Source organism: Triturus cristatus, chromosome 11 (genome assembly GCF_964204655.1).
Source record: "Triturus cristatus chromosome 11, aTriCri1.1, whole genome shotgun sequence".
NCBI classification, from domain to species: Eukaryota; Metazoa; Chordata; class Amphibia; order Caudata; family Salamandridae; genus Triturus; species Triturus cristatus.
The window spans coordinates 754,421,979-754,436,658 of record NC_140594.1 but is presented as its reverse complement, the minus strand read 5'-3'; the positions used below and the strand labels follow the sequence as shown (position 1 = coordinate 754,436,658).

General features: G+C 48.1%; 1 protein-coding gene across 1 annotated transcript in view; it reads right to left on the bottom strand.

The window, feature by feature from the left end:
• Window positions 1-14,680, bottom strand: part of LOC146785406 (uncharacterized) — a 2,064,968-nt gene that overhangs the window by 1,721,923 nt on the left and 328,365 nt on the right. The gene's annotated exons all lie outside the window — the stretch shown is intronic.

Genomic DNA, 14,680 nt, shown 5'->3' with positions numbered 1-14,680 from the left:
GATCCCAACCAAAATCGCATTATCAGCAAGCTGGATTCTTTGGTAGAAGCACTTAAAAATCTCGACCAACATGTAAATAAAATTCTAAGGACAATACAATCCAGGCTATTTAAAGTAGAGACAAAAAGCAGCTCATGTCTGGAACTCCTTACAATCTTTTCCTCCGGACAAAAGATTAATATAGTACATGATACAGTCCCTAACCCTCCTTCAGAACCTACCACAGAACCATTAAGCAAGAGAACCATAGAGGACACTGCATCAATAGTTTCTAGCCTAAGCCCCCACTGCCATACAGCAAGCAAAAATGTCACTGGTATGAAAATGAATGGGGCACGCTCTGGAGACAATCAGAATGGATCGGACCCCACTGGCACAGTATCAGATATCCAAGAACGGCTCCTTGAGCTTAGAGAACACACAGAACACATTTCTGACCGTTTGAATCTTCCACCACCAGCGGCCCCTAACGTGGTAGTCCCATCTCTGAACTGGCTGGGCACGAGATCAGGCCTAACTGACCACCTATTTTATAACTTCAAGATGGCAAGAAGAGTGAAATGGTTAGTAAGGGCAAGAAAGAACAGGCTGGTGACTGCGTGGTACTGTCTTTTGGTACACCGGAGTTGGTTGAGGCGGTTTTATATAGAACGGGGTACATCAAGAATGACGGTCACTGTTCGACCTCTGGGCTATTTGTACCGCTCTCTACACCCAAGGAACAACTTCAGACCTCTCAGTGGTATCGACCAGAGACCGAGGCCCCCCCATTTACAATATACAAATATCAAACAGACTTCACTGCCTGTCCACACTGGATGGGTTCGATTGACTCAAAAGGGAGGCCCAACTAGCTGGCGAAGAAAGCAGACAGGGCAATCTAAGTACAACTGTTGATGGAAACGCCTTTACGATAATTGTTCAGAACACAGGCCCAATGCAGGGCACAGACATCCGCTCGGCTGAAGGTAGTAACCTAGACAATAATATAGACAATAATCCAGGGATCATATCACAGGAATCGCAGCGGAGAAACGTTGTATCCCCATGATAGAGGACAACCCACCATTGGATCAAACAGATACGCCAAATATTAAGGCAAATAGTACAATACCACAGCTTCTGGGTTGTCTATTCTGGAATGTGGTGGGCCTTCGGAACAAAATACTGACTCCAGAGTGGCTAGACTTCATAGCGGATTATCCGATTATATACGTACAAGAGACATAATGGTAATAATTAATTTTTATAATAATGCCAACACAAAACAAGTCAAACGTTATCCAGGATCTAAATAACGATTGAGGGTATAGACAATACTAGTAAAAAACATCTGACGATCATGTGGGGTGGAGACTTTTATAAGCGCCAGTGCATGGCATGCTTGAACAAAAAGTGTGGTACGTCAGAGTTTGAGGGCGAGGACCAGTCTCATTTTATGCACAGTCTATATGGCAATAAGATTAATGAACTGTTGCTTAAATTCGATTTAACATTTCCCAACGAGATTGCAATCCCTCAAGTTGTCAGGAAGAAAACTTTTAATGGGAGTTCTAGTAATAGTATTATAGATCATATTTGAGTGACAAAACGATCGGCCGGTTCGGTGTTTGATTTTTCAACTCATTCAATCTCGCTCAGCGATCACTTCCCATTGAGTGTGCAGCTATCACCCGACCCGTTTTTTTAAAAAAAGGGGTCCGACCGTACCTCTCAACAGACAGAAAGAATAGATTTAGCCCAACGCAATGGTTATACTTTACGTTGGACCCAGGTCATTCCGGAAAATTTCCTCAACCATCTGATAGGTAATAATAAAGAGGCTCTTGATCTATGCCTAAAGGACACCACCTCCCCTACTGAAGTTATTGTTCCCTTCTTGAACATAACACAGGGCGTGAGGGAGATCTTGTTTGTTAATAGCGATAGAACCAGAGAAAGGAGGAAGAAGGGCTGGTTTGATGTACCATGTATAAAAGATCACAAGCTCTTGAGGGAGGCATTGCATAGAATACCGAGAAGCACTGATGAGGTCCAGCACTGCAGGGCCCTGTATAAACAGGCATTGAACAAAAGGAAAAACCAGTTAAGAGAGGATGCGCGGGATACATTGCAGCAGGCAAACGTCTGTAAAGATGAAAGAACTTTCTGGAAGATAATTATCTCATCCCAGTGGAGTACAGATGTGACCCCCAAAATCGAACTCACAATCCTAGAAGATGAATGGATTAAGCACTTCTCAAACATCTACTCTTTACCCTACCTGACAAACTCACAGCCCCAAGGCCACCTTGATAATGATAATCTAAACTCATGTCAAACTGCCCCTATCTACCCGTTTTCACTGGATGAGGTCATCAACGCGATACAATCAAGTAAATGCAGCAAAGCTCCTGGTCCTGACGCCATCCCCGTAGATCTGTATAAAAGTAACACCACTCTATGGGGACTGCTACTGACTATAGTACTAAGGGCTATATGCTCTGTAGGCCTCCTGCCATCATGGAGTGAATTATTGTTCCCATCTATAAAAAAGGAGACCATTTAAATCCGGCATGTTATAGGCCAATCTCTTTGATTGACTCTTGCCAAAATAGCAGGCTGCATAATTTTAGAAAGGCTACAGAACTGGGCAGAAGAACATCAGAAATTATCGGATCTCCAATATGGCTTCCATAGCGGGATAGGCACAATTAAACAGAGTTTAAATTTAAATATGTTTATCGGGAAGTACGTTAAGATGAGAAAGGGGATGCTTTACTTAGCTTTTGTAGATTTCTCATCAGCTTTTGATTGTGTGTTGCATGAAAAAGTGTGGTCAAAATTGAAAGATATGGGGTAGAAACCCCAACCATTAGTTTCCTGAGAGACCTACACACAGGGTGCAGGGCAAAGGTTAGTATTGGTGTCGAAGGGGAATGTACAAAATCATTCAGAGTAGAGAGAGGTGTCAGGCAGGGTTGCGGCTAGCCCCCTTCCTGTTTTCATTATATATCAACAGTGTGGGGGAAGCATTAGTGGCCGTTTCAAAAGAGCTTCCGCAGATAGGTACGAGCCCCGTCCCAGCCCTCCTCTACGCTGATGACGCAGTCCTAATGGCCTGCACCTCTTTGGCCTTACAGTCCCTGTTGACTGGTTTTGTTGATTATATGAAGGATTTGGCGCTCCATGTGAAACAGTCAAAAACCTACATTATGAAGTGTGGGAAGAAAACCACAAAATGTAGGGACATAGTAAAAACAGGGGAAAAGATTGGGTTCACTGACACCTTTTCTTACTTAGGTGTCCTATTCGACATGGAACAACGCAATCGAAAACAGACTAACCAATTAAGTAAGGCATGTTGGGCCCTCAGACGTTTTGCCATTCAACTGGGCTTTAACCCCCCTAATACTATGCGGAAAATATATAAAGCAAAGTGCCTTAGCATAGCATTATATGGGGCGGGCATATGGGGATATAAGAAGTGTGGAGATGTACAAGGAGTAGAAAACGACTTTATTAGATACCTTCTAGCAATCCCTAAAAGCACCTCAGCATATGTGTCCCATTCTGAACTTGGTATCCCCTTTGTTGAAGAAATGATTAAAATAGAACCAATATTGTCATGGCATAAAATCTGGACTTCTGACCATACAAACCTCAACAAAGCAATAATTGGCAACTGTTTAAAATCATCACTTCATTCACGTATTCCATGGCTGGTATATGTTGAAAGGTGCTTTAGTGACATGGCTCACTCTGAGTATTTTGAGAAACCGGAAACAATGGGGACTATCAGTAGAGAATTGCTTAAGAAGGAAGTGACGGCACACCTGGAAGCTCTTAAAAGGAGTACTGAACTTTCTAAACCCTGTGTCCTAAACAACGAACTGATTTTAACTACTTTTACTATCCAGCCATACCTTAAACTTGTTTTAAATGCTCGCCACAGGTTTGTTCTGACCCGCCTAAGACAAGATATATTTCAAAGACTAATTACTTTCCCCACTGTTGGAAATGGCCCTTTTTGCAGGGTTATTCCCAAACTTTTTGCTTCTTCCTCCTTTGTTTTTCCTGATCTGTGGTTGTTGGCTACAGAACTCTGGGCGCTTTACCACTGCTGATCAGTGCTAAAGTGCATATGCTCCCTGTGTAAATTGTTATTGTGATTGGTTATCCATGATTGGCTTATTTGTTTTACCAGTAGGTCCCTAGTAAAGTGCACCGAGTGTGCCAGTGCTGGTAATTCAAATGCTACTAGTGGGCTTGCAGCACTGATTGTGCCACCCACAGGAGTAGCTCTGAAAAGGGGTCTCAGGCCTGCCACCGCAGTGCCTGTGTGCAGTTTGTTAACTGCCATGTTGACCTGGCCAGTGTACCCACTTGCCAGGCCTGACCCTTCCCTTTTCTTATACACTGTATGCTGCCCAGGGGGGTACCTTGGGCCTACCATAGGGGTGTCCAATGTGTGTGAAAGGCAGGACATGTACTACTGTGGGTAACATGTTCTGATAGTGAAATACTGCCAAATTTGTTTTTCACTATTGAAAGGCTATCTTGCCCATAGGACAGAATGGGGAATGCTGTGTGACATGTTTACCTGCATATCTTCCCATAGGAGCACGATAGAAAATTGGAGTCTGGTATCCCTGAACTCAGAATTTAAATAACACATCTTTTAGTAAAGATTTTTTATTTATTTTATTTATATAGTTTTATATAGCGCGAACGTGACCCTTGGGTATCAGAGCGCTTCACAATAACAAAAGGTAAATTGAGCACGAATACAATATGAGTAGCAGGACGATTTACACGGCTATGAGGTAGCTTAGGTATGTAACTATACAGTATTTAACAAGCAAAAGAAAGAAAAATACAATGACAGGATTAGGTTACCGTGTGTTGTCAGTAATCACATATATATTGTTATTTCCCTGAACGATTAACTTCAATTTTCCCAATCACGTATTGGAAACTGCTTATTGTACAAGTGAACTGGGATATCCAAATACGCATGATTCAAAGCGTCTTTTTCTGAGCGTTCTACGTCTGTGCGCTTCAATAGGAATAGAATCGTATGCGTATATGAGCTTATCTTTACATATTCCGAATGACTGTTGTGAAAGCATCTATATCATAGTGCTCTGATGAGCCGTCTTATTTACGAAAGGAACTTACTCATCAGGAAGATCTTCGCTTCCCTCTTAAATGTTGCTGTGTTAGGAATCTTCCTAATGTTTGGAGGGAGTGAATTCCAAATTCTGGGGGCTGCTCTGGAGAAAGCTCTGTCATATGTTTTCTTCTTCCGGAAGATCGGTGGTCTCAGCAGCATCTCCTTAGCACTCCTGGCAGGTCTGTTTCCCCCCGATAGTTCAATTTTCTTGGCCAAATATTTCGGTGTTCCAAAGTGGAGCGCTTTGTGTGTAATACATGCCATTTTAAGTTGAATTCTGGCTTCGTAAGGTAACCAGTTTAATGCTTTTAGGTGTGGGGAAATGTGGTCAAATTTCCTCGATCCGGTTATAAGTCTTGCGGCTGCATTAAGACATGCTTTTAGTGGTGCTGTGGAAGTTTTAGGTAGACCTGCTAAGGTTGTACATCCATATTCAATCCTTGAAATAACTAAAGACTGGACTGCCAATTTGAGGTCTGTCATAGAAATGAATGGTTTCACTTTTCTAATGTAGTTCAAGTGAAATCGAGCACTTTTTGCCATTGCTTTAATGTGGGCTTTCATGTCTAAGTTCTTGTCCAGTGTGATTCCTAGTGATTTCGCTGAGTCGACTAGCGTAGGTTTGCAGTTTAGTGCTGTGATCGTTTCTGTCCATTCTTTCGTTTCTGTCTGATTCTTTGGTGGTGAGATTAATAGGAATTCAGTTTTTTGTGCATTTATCTTCAGATGATTGCTAGTTAACCAACGTAAAGACATTTTTAAGGCCTCATTCATTAATTTGATGTCTTCCAGCGACTTGATCTTTATGTATATCTGCGTATCGTCCGCATACATGTGGTACGCTATTCTTGCATCTCTGAGAATTTCTGTAAGGGGTTCGACATACAGGTTGAAGAGCGATGGAGAGAGTGTGGATCCTTGAGGGACGCCAATTGAGTTTGGGCATGATTTGGATAAGATGGTTTTTAAATGCTGTGTTTGAAAATAGCACTTTTAGAAAGTAGCTATTTTCTTGTTCAACCTTTCTGTGTGCCTCTGCCTTTGTGGCTTGACTGTCCGGTTTGACAGTGACAGGGGCTGGGGTGGCTCCAGGAGTCTGGGTGAGTCAGCACTAGGCTGAATAGACCTATCTGCATTTGAAGTGGTGGGAGGAATAGCACCTGGGCCTGAATAGGGCTGTGTCTGCCTTCCACAATGCTGGCTCCACCCCCTGCGGTGCGTCTGATGGCTCTGGCCCACACTCACAAAGGAAGAATATGTGCACTGGCAGAGTGCCCCCAGAACTGGTTTGGACTGGGTTCAGGACCCCTCATACATAGAGAACAAATAAGTTTGGGGTATAAATATGAGAGCTGAAACCCCTGAAAGTTAGACTACTTTGTGATCAAGAGGAATCTCTGCCAAAGGAGATCAGCTGAAGAGACTGAGAAGTACTGCCCTTGCTGTGTGTCTGGGGTTGGTCTGCAGTTTGCTGTTTCTACTGAGAAGCGGACCAAGGGACTTTGCTGTGTGCTGTGTTCCCTGCTTGAAGAAGGACTTTGCTGTGTGCTGTGTCCATCTGAAGAAAAGTCTCCAATGGCCTAAGAAGAGCTGGCCTCCTGTTTCTGAAGTCCCAGGCACAAAAGGACTTCACCCCCAGCTTCCCATCAACTTCCTTGCTGGGAGTTCCAGTCTGCCAGGAGGGCCTGTAACTGTGTGTGAGGCCTTTTTGCTGTTGGGAGCTGGAAGCGCGACGCAACGAGAGAGAAGTGTGATGACGCCGCAGCAGCCGCTGCTGCATCATCGAGGCAGCGTGTCGACGCTGCCGCTGTTCGCCGTCGCATCTCCGGAGAAGCGTGCTACCGCCACAGAGGGTGCCGTTGCCTCACCGGGGAAGCGTGTCGCAGGGCCTGTCGCAGCTCCGAAAACCAACGAGTTCGCTGCACGGCTGTTGGGCATGCACACATCGCCTCCACGTTGTCGCATCGCAACAGAGACGCCATTTTGTCGCATCGCACCGGATCGTCGCACGTATCAAGGCGCCATCTTGTCGCATCGGAACCGGAGAGCAGGAAGAATCGACTCATCACCTTCTCTGCGCCCCTTTTGTTTGTTTTGCGCTACGCATCCGTGGTACTTTGAGACTAAAGTGTAGCATTTATCATCTACAAGTTTATTTTTGCAACAACCTTTTTAAAGACATTCTACTAAGTAACCGTATGTTGTATTTTTGTTGTTTTGGTCTTGTTTAGTTTAAATAAAGATATTTTATTTTTCTAAACTGGTGTGGTGTTTTCACTGTATTACTGTGAGTGTTGATACAAATACTTTACACATTGCCTTTGGGATAAGCCTGTCTGCTCGTGCCAAGCTACCAAGGGGGAGCAGGGGTTATCTAAAGTGTGCATCCCCCTTACCCTGACTAGAAGCAAGAGTCCCTATTTGGACAAAGGAACCTACCTCTGCCAACTAGGGACCCCCATTTCTAACACCCACTATGAATGATTGGTCTCCAAACTTGATTAATTGCCCCTGCCTGTAATGATAACATGCCCCAGAATACAATGCATGTGGTGCTATTCTGTAAATATTATACAAAACATAGAAAGAGGTATGTCCTACCCCGTATTAAACACATGTCTTTTGCTCAATGTTGCCCTGCATATCTGTATTTACAATCATTATCATCAGTGGAGATGTGCTGTAGAATGACGTCTTTTTCATGGGCAGTGTTTTATGCCAGGAAAAAGAACTTAGGCTGTGACATACAGAGTACAAATTAGCTATGACTCTTTTTACAAGGTATAGCGCAACGCAGAAACATTTTAATTTGAATCCTGCATTTTACCTAATCCAAATTGGAATGAAACCTGAAATAACTGACTAAATCTAAACGCATTCTTTTTACTATGTAAATCATTTTGTGAATTTAATCTTATGTAACCTCTTTTTATGAAATGTCCTTTTAATTGTATGCTTTTATGATTTTATGACAAAAATCGAATAAAGCTTGTTCATCATCACCCTGGAAACTCTGCTCGCATTTATGTGACCAACGAATTGACACATTTTCCCATTAGTTATCTTAGCGGTGTGCTGATCGTAGCAAAGCCTTGAATACATCACGAACAGTATCTGGTCATGCCAAGGAATTGCGATTCTCCTATTACAATGACAAGAGAATCTGGATTTCATTAAAGACACGGAGGCTAACATTATGCATATTTCTTTTAATGTAACTCCAAGCAGCCACTTGAAAGCATTTCATCACAAAGTGAAAAAAGTTCTAGAACAGAATCTTCAGTCAATACAATACCCATGAGCACAGAACAGTCTGCCTCTTTTAAATGTGGAGAAATAGTGAAAAGTCCAATTTTTTTTTTTTTTTTTAGAAGCCCAAAACTTCGGATGATGAATCAATTATGAAGAGTTACCTGAAAAAAGAAGAAAAATATAAGTACTCCATTTTGTATTGGCATGTAGAAAAAGTGATCGAGACAAGCAGTAAAATTCTATAAGTCAAAAAGTAATTGTAGGGGGGGCGTGGTCTCGCTGCAGATGGAGTGAGACGCACGCCATCGGAGCTCCGGCCCGCCGCCGGTTAAAGCAGCAATTATAAGTGGCACAGCGGCCCCGGGGACACTTTGTCTGGGGATGACCAACGAGCGGACGAGCCTGGGCAGCTGCTAGGAGGCTCGGGACCCTAGAGATCGAGAGACAGAGTTGACCGTTGCGACGGAAGAGAGGCCCTGGTCCGGGAGAGCGCACCCGCCATTTTGTGCGCCTGGACCCAGCGCACTCCGGCGGCGATGAGCTCCACCTCCACGGGCCAGGGACAGTTGATGAGGGAGCACAGAAGCGTGGTGGAGCTGTGAAGTGGTACGACTGTACTGGCGCCCCTACTGCACTGCTTGGATCGGCTGGGTGTCGGTGGAGCCCCGGGCTGCGGAGGCGGGGAAGACCGCGACCGCCATTTTGCATTTTCCCTCCCGTGGCGCCCAGGGTGAACTTCAGCCCTATCCAGCGGCCCGTGACTGAGGATATCAACGCTGGGGCGGCATCCTGAACCACGACCTGAACCACGAAGGTACCGGGCTTGGGGCGTGTAGACATTGCTGCTGAGGGAGCACCGTGCCAGGGGGCGCTTTCTCCCGCTGCTACTATCTATGACTCGGACCCTGAATGGCCGCGGCCTGTCTCTGAGTGGCGGTGCCCAATGGTTCCCGGATCCCCACACCTGATGGCCCGCAGCGGCTGGGAGGCTAGGTATATGGCCCTCACTGCTAAGCGCCAGCCCGCCCGCTACCGCTGATACTCTGCCATCATCCTGCCATAAAGCGGAGTGGGCCCAGGTGCACACACGACCCTGCCTCTCCGGAGCCTCCGATCTTCTCCCGGGGGCATAGCGGTGGGTGCGGTTGGACCTCCGACTCCCCTGGCACGCACCTCGGCTGAGGTGCGAGACTTGATATTTGTGTCCCTACTGCGCTGCTCTGATCGGCTGGGAGCCGGTGGACCCCGAGCTGCGGGAAAGACAGTGACTGCCATTTTGCACTCTTCGGCCCGAGGCGCCCGGGGTGAATCCTGGCCCTGTCCAGCGGCCCCTGCTTGAGGACTGCCAGCGCCAGGGTGGCAACCTGAATTACGAAGGTACTGGGCTTGGGGCGTGCCGACATGGTTGCTGGGAGAGTGCCGTGGGGCGCTTTCTCATACCGCTATTGCTCCTGGCTCTAATCCTGAATCGCCGCTGGCTGTCTCTGAGCGGCGGCGTCCTGCAGTCCCCGGGTTCCCTCATCTGATCCTCCACAGCGTTTGAGAAGCTTGGTGGTTGTCCCCCACTACTAGACACCAGCCCGCCTGCCATCGCTGATATCCCGCCACCACCCTGTCAAAGCGGAGCATGCCCAGGCACTCACTTGACCCCGAACCTCCGGAGCCTCTGATCTTTTGCCGGGGGCATAGCGGTGGGTGCGGTTGGACCTCTGACTCCCCTGGCATGCACCTCGGCTGGGGTGCTGGCCTGGACATTTGTGCCCCTATTTGTCACTGCAGAAGGCTCTGGACCCCTCGCAGCTGAGTGTGGTGGTGCTCTTGGTAGTGGCTGGGCTGGGCCCGAGGCACTGCCCGCTTGGGGCCACTTGGGGACCACGGAGAGTGGTCACAGCTTGCACTCTCCAGAGGGGCCCCCTGCACCGCGTGTCAATCGAAGCCCTGACACTTGAGAGCAGTCAGCTCTTCCCCCGCGGTGTGTTTGGCCTATCGGCCGTGTAGTAAAGCTCTGGACTCTACTTCATCTTCCTGCTTAATTGGAGTGTTCTCTCTGGATAGGCTTTGGTGAATGTGTGGTGCATATGGCCGCCTGACAGTGCCTTCAAAGAAGTCCTTGTCATCTACTGGTGCCGATACCTTCCTGGAATAGGGCTTTATCCCGAGGGCGTTACAGGGTATCAGTGAAACTAGGCCCGCTCGGTGCCCCAACCTGCCTTTAAGCCACGTCTTCCTACTAGCCCCGGTGCACCTTTGGGGAGATTTGGGGGGCAGTCACTGCATCACACAACCTGCATTAGATTTCACCACACTGGCACCCTGTCTGGGTAGCGGGACCTGCTCACTTCAGCTGGACTATACAGTGCCCTTGTCAGTGTGGCACCTGTTTAAAGAGGTCATTTAACCTGGGGCCATGACATGCTTGTGGACGGGGAAAAAACCCTCTGCAGCCCCAAAAGATAACTCGGTTACGGCCCTGTGGAATAAGCCGGGCACCGCCACAGCAGCAGATATGGCAACGGTGGCCGGGACGTCCTCCGAGCCTGTTACACAATCTTTCAAGGCCACTTTCATGCACAAACTCAAATCTGAAATCGGATCCCTTAGAAAAGAGGTCCAGTCCTGCGTCAAGGAGCTCCGGAGGGACATCATGGAACTTGGGGGGTGGGTGGACGATCTTCACGCCCGATCGGAGGATCAAGAACATCTCTGGCAGCGCCTGGCCACCTTAGAGGAGCAACATATTGAGCTACAGGTCAAACAGGAGGACTTGGAAAATAGGGGATGTCGCAACAACCCGCGCTTGCAAGGGGTCCCTATTGGAGCAGAAGGTGCAGACATCATGACCTTTGTGGCTGAGCTGCTCCAGGAAATTAGGGGGGACGAGGATGCATAGCCGCCAGCATTGGACCGTGCACACCGAGTGTCGGGCCCTTCTAGAAGACCAGGCCTCATACCAGACATTCTGACACGGGTCCACTTCTATACGGAGAAGGAAGCTATCCTCAAAGCAGCCCGTGACAAGTCGGATCTCTCCTTTAAGGGTACTCCCATTCAGCTGTTCCAAGATCTTGAGCCTGCAACGCTCCGTCGCCGCAGAGACTTCCGGCCTATAACGGATAAACTACGAGAACTGGATATCCGTTACCAATGGGGTCACCCGTTTGCACTTATTTTTCAGTGGGAGTCCAAGCGCCGGGTACTGCGGTCCTTCCGCAAAGCTGCTCAACTGCTCCAGATCCCAGACTCTCCACCATCGAGCCCCTTGCGCTCGGCACCCAAGGCCCGTGAACCGATAAAACCCCTTTGGTCTACAGTACATCGCTCCATGCATCCTTCGCAGTGCGGCATCTACACATCATCGCAAGAGAAGCAAGACATCATACAGCACATTCGCTCCTTGGAGGGTGGACATTCGCCTACAAGCTCTAAGTCACCTCCTAAATGACTACTCAATACACTCACAGCGGTACAGGTGGTCTGCTTTTATTCCTTGGAATTAGCCTTCTGCAGAATTGGGATTGGGATCAGCGTCTTCGCCCTCGGAGATGCCCTGTGGATGCGATTTTTCTGTGCCTGAATCACGCCCCGACGTCAATGCCGGATCAAGCTCCCGATGGTGATAGACTCTCAGTATGACCTACCCCCACTTCTATTCCTTGGAGAGTGACATCTCCGGGATGGCCTGTGCCATGTGCCTGGCCACAGCCCGGTCTGGAATAGATTAGTTGGCAATGTTGGCCGTGGTTACGTTTACGCTATTTTACACCTCTTTCCTCCTCCGCCTCTCTTTTTTATCCTACCCTTTCCCTGGGCAGGGGGACAGACCTGACAATTCATGGGACTCCCGGTGGGCGGGACGTCCTGCACTTTCCCAACGCTTTGCGGCGATTGCTTTCGCCTTGGTACTCCTCGCCACACCACCGGGGGAGAGACCGCCTGGTTTCCAGCCCTCACCTCACAGTCTGCGCTAGCGTTCACCCCTGACATACTGCTACCATGACCTCAGTACCTTGCTTGAAGCTTCTCTCCCTTAATGTGAAGGGGCTTAATGCCCCCAATAAGTGCCGCCAAATATGGCGCTTTCTCTTACTGCAAAACCCAGACATTATCTTCCTGCAAGAAACCCACCTTTTGTGCGAGGACACCTCCCGTATGACCCACCCCCGATACCCTCTTCAATTCTGGGCCTCGGCCTCTACCAAGACAGCAGGAGTGGCAATCCTTTGTCAGGCAGGTAACCACCAGGGAGACTCCACAAAAATTTGTAGTAAAGATGGTAGATTCCTCAAAGCGACGGTCAAGATTGGACACTGTGTCCTCACGTTATGCAACACTTACGCACCAAACCAGGCCCAGGACCCATTTCAGCGGGGGCTACTGCGAGAACACATAACACATGACGATCCCGGCCTCATCTTGGGGGGTGACTTCAATTTAGTATGGGAAGCGAAGCTAGACCGCAGTGAGGGCGCTTTTCATGGGGCGGGGGCCATGTCAGCTGCCTTAAAGAAATAACTAACTGCACTAGGCCTTGTAGATGTCTGGCGATATCACTCGCCGGACACACGAGATTACTCCTACTATTCTCAATGTCCACCGCTCCTACTCACGTATTGATCACCTTTTTGTCTCACACTCCCTAGTTAAGGATACACTATCAGCGTCTATGTCCGATATTTCAATTTCTGATCACGCCCATGTGGAACTTCTTATCCATGATAGCTTCTCCCTTCCCAAACGCCCCTCAAGATGGCGGTTTCCTCTTCATGTTCTTAGAGACCCCGTTGATGCGAAAGAAATTCGAGACGCCATCACATCCTATTTTGAGATCAATTACCACCCGGAGACCCCTCTCCCAGTGGTCTGGGACGCGTTCAAAGCCACGATTCATGGCACTCTTACATCTATAGCTATAGCACGGGCAAGGGAGGCTCGCCTGTTCGAGGACAAACTCTCCCACGACATTAAGACGCTGGAGAGGCGGGACCAAGAACGCCCCTTTGCGATACACAAGAGGCGCTTAACCACGCTCCAAAGCCAGCTCCGGGCACACAGTACTAATAAGGCCGAGCACGCTCTCTTAGCTTTGAGACAGTGGTTTTATGAGGGGGGAGACAAGGTGGGCACAGTGCTGGCGCGCCGTCTTCGAACGCGAGCAGCTAAGGCACTTATTGCCAAAATTAAAATGGATGATGGCACCTGGGCCACTACTGATGCGGCTAAACTTCAGGCGTTCAGGAATTATTATTTGTCCCTCTATGCCAGGGAGTCGTCTGACTCGGACCAGATCCTGACCCCGATTAGTGAATACCACTCCCAATTAATGGAAGATCCTATCACCCTGGAGGAACTTACTGGCGCTCTAAAAGATCTTCCTCTGGGCAAAACTCCGGGCCCAGACGGCTTGCGAGTCTCGTTCTACCGTGCCTTTCTACTGCAATTTCAGTCTTACATTCTCCGCCTTTTCAACTCTTTTACGGATCAGTTGGGTCCTTCCACAGACATGGCAATGGCAGAAATTGCCCTAATCCCCAAACCCGGGAAAGATCCTACGCTCTGCTCTTCATTCCACCCCATCGCGCTTCTAAATACAGATCTTAAGCTGTACACTAAAATACTAGCTAAACGCTTCAGCATCCACCTTCCGAGCCTCATAGAACCAGACCAGGTGGGCTTTATTCACCAACGCCAAGGGGCAGACAATGTTCACCGTATTGCGCACCTAGTAGGGAAGGCCCACCACTAGAACATACCAGCCTGTTTGCTATCGCTCGATGCTGAGAAAGCATTCGACCGAGTCGACTGGGCATTTCTCCAAGCTGGCTTGCAGAAAATAGGATTAGGTCCACAAATGATCGCCAGAATCATGGCTCCTTACCTTTCCCCGCTTGCTAGGGTCCAAGTCCACGGCCAACTCACACAACCTATTTCCATCCACAGGGGAACCAGACAAGGGTGTCCCCTATCCCCTCTCCTCTTTGCCCTTGTGGTTGAGCCCCTAGCCATCCCGATCAGGCAAGACCCAGATATTCATGGCATCAGGCTCGGGGCCTGGACCATAAAATAGCTTTGTTTGCAGATGACCTCCTTCTAACTTTATCCAACCCGCGGGCTTCCTTACCTGCTTTGCATAAGTTGCTCCAAATGTATGAACAGGTTTCGGGGCTTAAGATTAACCACACAAAATCATGGGCCTTAAACCTCACGATCCCCGTGGATGAGGTCTCTGTGCTACAATCTCTTGTTCCCTATCAGTGGGCATCCTGCTCCATTCGG